The sequence below is a fragment of the Octopus bimaculoides genome, chromosome 10, assembly GCF_001194135.2.
Source record: "Octopus bimaculoides isolate UCB-OBI-ISO-001 chromosome 10, ASM119413v2, whole genome shotgun sequence".
In the NCBI taxonomy this organism is placed as follows: domain Eukaryota; kingdom Metazoa; phylum Mollusca; class Cephalopoda; order Octopoda; family Octopodidae; genus Octopus; species Octopus bimaculoides.
The window spans coordinates 65,022,366-65,028,313 of NC_068990.1; the positions used below are offsets into that span (position 1 = coordinate 65,022,366).

The 5,948-nt window shown below is 36.8% G+C and overlaps 1 protein-coding gene across 2 annotated transcripts in view; it reads right to left on the reverse strand.

Moving 5' to 3' along the window:
• The window catches only part of LOC106879762 (malignant fibrous histiocytoma-amplified sequence 1 homolog), a 48,346-nt gene that overhangs the window by 26,257 nt on the left and 16,141 nt on the right, over positions 1-5,948 (reverse strand). The window contains exons 2-3 of one of the 2 annotated variants that reach the window (XM_052971262.1): positions 3,731-3,799; positions 2,671-2,765 (exon numbers count right to left, since the gene is read on the reverse strand). The gene's annotated coding sequence lies outside the window, so the exon portion shown is untranslated. The remainder of the gene's footprint in view (positions 1-2,670; positions 2,766-3,730; positions 3,800-5,948) is intronic. The other variant, XM_014929446.2, reaches the window with a different exon arrangement.

The window sequence follows — 5,948 nt, forward strand, 5'->3', positions numbered from 1 at the left end:
CTGTTCATAATGGCCCTCTCAGACATGCCCTCAACCACACAGAAAGCCACGATCACAAGTTATGCAGATGATACAAAAGTCTCACAGGTAATACAGAACCCTGAAGACACTATGCACCTGCAATATGAGCTGGATGAAATATACAAGTGGGTTGAAAAGAATAGCATACAGTTTAATGCTGAAAAGTTTCAAGCTTTGTGCTATCAGCATGCAAAACTAAATGCAATATCAATTAAATACACTGGACCTGGAGGGATTGCAATCCCAGAGGCACCGTCAGTGCAAGACATGAGTAATGATGCATCCCTCCATGTGCATGTTCCTAAATTGGCAATGAAATGCAGGCAGCTGACCAGATGCATTCTTAGAACTTTTAGAACAAGAGATCAGGAAAACATGATGGTCCTCTGGAGGACACTTGTCCTAAGCCACTTTGGCTATTGCTCTCAGCTAAGGTGACCAACCAGTGTCAAATTAATCTTGAGGCAATCCAACAAAGCTACACAAAGAAGATAGCCTCTATGCAGCATATAAGGTACTGGGAAAGACTCAAGAGATTAAGACTCTATTCCTTAGAACGCAAGCGAGAAAGATATGCCATAATATACATCTGGAAGATCCTCGAAGGACTTGTAGAGGAGATATTATGTTGTTGTGGGCTCGAACTATGCAAGAAGTTAAAATTTTTTTTTGACTACTGGGACCCTAAGTAAGGCATGTGTAAAATTTGAATGAAATTGTTTGTGTAGTTCTCGAGTTTTAGGGAAACACACAGACACACACACACACACACACATACATATACTCTCATTTTTATATATATATACATGCATACATATACATCCATGTACGTATGTGTACAAGTATAAACATACACACTTACACATATACACAGACGCACACATACGAATACATATGCATGTATATAATACAGACATCCACATAAAAACATATCTAGGTCCTAACGTACATATACAAACAACTTTTTACAAATTGCTGAGAGTATAATAATAAAAAATCAGATAAAAGACATGCAAAATAGAACACCATATATCGAATTATCTATAAATATAACGATTAAATGGGTTTGTAAAATGTAATAAAATGGAATAAAAAATAAAATCTTAAACATGAGAATAATATATACAGATAACAGTCGAAGGTTTACTTAAGAAATACGTCGAAATATATACAATATCTTTGCGATGCAAAAAACCAAGCATTACAAAATACAAATCCAACAGTGGGATTGAAAACTAGTTCAAGATTCACAAAATATATACTATCCAATATGGTATTTTGTCAGCTGACTCTTTAAATTTTGTTGTGTGTCTGCAGGAATTCAAGAGTTCATGTCTTTGATTCAAAGCACTATTGTCCTGGAATAAAATATAGAATTTTTCCAAAAGTCATAAATTACATTTGATGGGTCTTTTATGCGCACCGTGTCTGTAAGGTGATGCTCTATCTAAAATTCTCCAAGTCACGTTATTTACGTGTTTGTGTGTGTGTGTGTTTATGTCTATGTGTGTGAATGTGCATTTGTGTGAGTGAAGTTTGTATTTCTTTCACATTCATTGGTTTCTAAACAATAGCTTCTGGTGGTATTGTTTGTTTGCATGTCTGGGCTTCTTGACATGTTGCATGATTTTTATAAACAAAAGGCTTATTCAACCAATGGTATTTATTTCCAGTTCTCCACATAAGTTTGCTGTTTGCTAGACAGAGAGATTGGAAAGAAATAGAGTGGACACATGGAAAGACATTCAGTAGGAAACAATTCTGCCTCAACGCACTTTTGCCTGACACATGAAGGCATCAAAAGCAGATGTTAAAGTGACAACAATGACATGTGTGTGTGTGTGTGTGTGTGTGTGTATGTAAGTAAGCACCCATGTATGTGTACACACTTCTGTCATCATCTGAGCAAATCAGTAATATGGTGTGTACATTCCTAATTGACATGACAATTGGTCACTTTGCATGTTCAAAGACTAGTCAAATATATCTGAAAAATAGGTAAGTGTTGGTAACAGGAAGAGCCTCCAGCCATAAAATGTTGCCTCAAATGTTGCCCCATCCAGCCCCACCATAGACATTAAATGAAAGAACACCATTTTAAGCAACTGACTTTTTATGTGCACATGTTAATTCGTTTTGTGTGCATGCAGATGTAATAGTTTAGGTGTTCTCAACCATTTTTTTTTTTTGTGGACCCCTTTGGTTACTATTTTATTCTGGTGGACCCCTTTGGTTACTATTTTATTCTGGTGGACCCCCATAACCATTTGATACTTAAAAACTAATTTTATAGATACTTCTTTCAAAATTCCTATTTTGTTTCTCACACATTAATTTGTGTCTGCTGAACTATGTAAAATGTTAGTGAAAAATGCCTAGCTGTTTCTTGCCATACATACCAATACATACATTTAAAGCAAAACTTTTTCAAGGTCCCTAAAATACTATTGTGGATCCATAATATACTATTTTGTTGCATGAACCTCCAAAAACTTTATATGGACTCTCAGAGGCCATGTGGACCCTGACTGAGAACCACTGGTTTAGAAGAAAATACCTTCTTTCCCAAATCAACACCTTTGTAAAGTATCAAGAAATAAACATCACATAACATCTTGAACATGAAAATAGAAAAAAAGAAATACTTACTAGTCGAAACTTTCAGCAGGGGTTTGATTACCAAAATCTTTCCACGATATCACATCTAATTAAACAATTATTGGAACCATTTCTTTATAAGCTGCCTAGAAGAGGGAGGAAAAAAAGAAACAAAAAGCATTAACAGTTAGATAATATACAAAAATAAATTTAATCAAATGTTCATTTCAACAACAGGGTCAAATCATAAAAACATTGAATCAATTTATTTATAAACAGTATATCAGCTTCATGTGTTGAAGTATAGCCACAAACAAGTGAAATAAAACAATCTATGAACAACAACAAAATATTCCAAACAAAACACCTTTGTTATGTTTAAACTTCCAAGCTCCACCTTAACCACAATGCCCAAGTTCTCTGGAATTCCTTCCCTGCTCATATCTTTCCCACTATGAGCACTGCCTTTTCCTCCAGACCCACCAGGAAAATAAATAACTACACACACAATAAAACTATCTATTGAACAAAATAATGAAGAAGTTTCTATGCAATTGTTATTTCTAGAAAGATCTCTGCTCGTTAGTTTTAAAACATTGTTTTAAAAAAAAGAAAAAATTTCATAATGGTCACAGCTCCATTAGAAATAATAGGGAAAAATAACTTATCAAAAAGTCATCATAGAGGATAAATACAGAACATAACAAGCCAACAGGGGGCTTCAACATACTAGAAATAACAATCAAATCCTCCTTGAATCATATTGTGCTATCTTAAAAAAATAAAAAGAAAAGATACATCAGATAGGCGCAGGAGTGGCTGTGTGGTAAGTAGCTTGCTTACCAACCACATGGTTCCAGGTTCAGTCCCACTGCGTGGCACCTTGGGCAAGTGTCTTCTACTATAGCCTCAGGCCGACCAAAGCCTTGTGAGTGGATTTGGTAGACAGAAACTGAAAGAAGCCTGTCGTATATATGTATATGTATATATATATATGTGTGTGTTTGTGTTTGTCCCCCCAACATCGCTTTACAACCGATGCTGGTGTGTTTACGTCCCCGTAACTTAGTGGTTTGGCAAAAGAGATTGATAGAATAAGTACTAGGCTTACAAAGAATAAGTCCTGGGGGTCGATTCGCTCGACTAAAGGTGGTGCTCCAGTATGGCCGCAGTCAAATGACTGAAACAAGTAAAAGAGAAAAGAGAGTATACAAAAGTTTCACATTAACTATGTCTGACAAAATAGACCAAGGCTATAATGACCTTGATCATAGGTCTACTTAATCAAAGCAGACCTAGGGCTGAACAACAAACTATAAAGCTACTCATTAGCTCTGGATTCAGTAACCGTAACTAACTATATGCAAGATGTATCTTTTCAAGCAAAAACTATACATCTGTTGCTTGCGAGAAAAGTCTAGAAAATCTAGTACAGTGGTTCCCAAAGTGGGCGGTATTGCCCCACACCCCTGGGGCAGTAGAAAGTTCCAAGAGGGTGTTGAAGAAAAGTGGGGCAATAATAGGTAAGTGATTCATGAAAAAAGTGGGGCAATAATGAGGAAACAATTCATGTAAAAGCAACAAAATAAAGGGTTCATTAGGTGAAGTTTTATTTGTGAAATACAGTCACTTTGAATTTGCTTTAGAAAGAGGTCTATGTTTGTGATGGTTAGTTGGGGTGGGGGCACTAGGAATGTGGCTTGGGTGTCAAGGGAGCAAAAACCTGAAAAAGTTTGGGAACCACTGATCTGGTACATTTAGAATCCTAGAAAATCTAATATTTTTCCTAACACTCCAAGTAAACTCGCATAATTTCAAAAGACACAACAAACATCCATGAATTTGTATCTAAATACCATTTTTTTCAATTATCTCCACAAGGTGGGGTTATATAAAGCAGGACAAAAGAAGCACTGGTGCTAGTGCAACATAAGAAGCACCCAGTTCACTTTGTAAAGTGATTTTTGTTAGGAAAGGCATCCAGTTAAAGAAACCATAGCAAAACAAATAAGGGAATTGGGTGCAGCTCTCCTGTCAAATAATGATGATCATCATCATCATCATCATCATCGTTTAACGTCCGCCTTCCATGCTAGCATGGGTTGGACGATTTGACTGAGGACTGGTGAAACCGGATGGCAACACCAGGCTCCAATCTAATTTGGCAGAGTTTCTACAGCTGGATGCCCTTCCTAACCCCAACCACTCAGAGATGATGACAACAACTAACACGATACATACACAACAGATCTGCATAACAACATGTAGATCAAGGCTTTGGTCAACCTGGGACTAAAATGGAAGACACTTGCCCAAGATGTCATGCAGTAGGACTGAATCCAAAATCATGTGGCTGGAAAGTGAATTTCTTCACCACACAGCCATGCCAGTGTTTTTTAATCTCTACACAGTTTTGTTGAAAGAAAAGAGAAATAAGTGGAGAACATTCAGTAATTACAACACTACTCCACATGCAGGCAATGTGAGTTGAGGAGCTTTGAGGAGAATAAGACCTGTAGAGAGGTAGAGTTTATCTCTTATCAGCCCAATATTTTGATAACTTCCAAGAAAAAAAATTATCTATCAGTTTGCTCAAACAGAGGTGACTGTAGGTTACTCAAGAACAATACTAAAAAATAACAGCAAGAGAAAAGTGACTGTATCCATAGCATATTACCTGCTATATAATTTTCTCTTGCACAACCAACACAAACTACCATTTTTAACTTTTAATTGACAATGTAATGGCAGGAAGGTCAAAACCACATCACAATAACAGACATTTAGCATTATTTAACAAAACAAAATATAACTATGCAAACATGTGGTTTATAAGTTGTGCATAAAAGTGTGTATGTGTACATAGATAAAGTATGAGCATAGATAATTGTTTGTTTGCATGTATTAATGTGTGAGCATAGGTAATTGTTTGTTTGCATGTGTATATGTATTTAGATAAATGGATGCTTCTATGGGAAAGTATGTGACATGAAGATTACTACTGCAGTATATGTGAGAAAATGCCTATTTGTAATAACATCATCATCATCATCATCATCGTTTAACGTCCGCTTTCCATGCTAGCATGGGTTGGACGATTTGACTGAGGACTGATGAAACCGGATGGCAACACCAGGCTCCAATCTAATTTGGCAGAGTTTCTACAGCTGGATGCCCTTCCTAACGCCAACCACTCAGAGAGTGTAGTGGGTGCTTTTACGTGTCACCCGCACGAAGGCCAGTCAGGCGGTACTGGCAACGGCCACGCTTGAAATGGTGTCTTTTATGTGCCACCTGCACAAAAGCCAGTCCAGGGGCACTGGCAACAA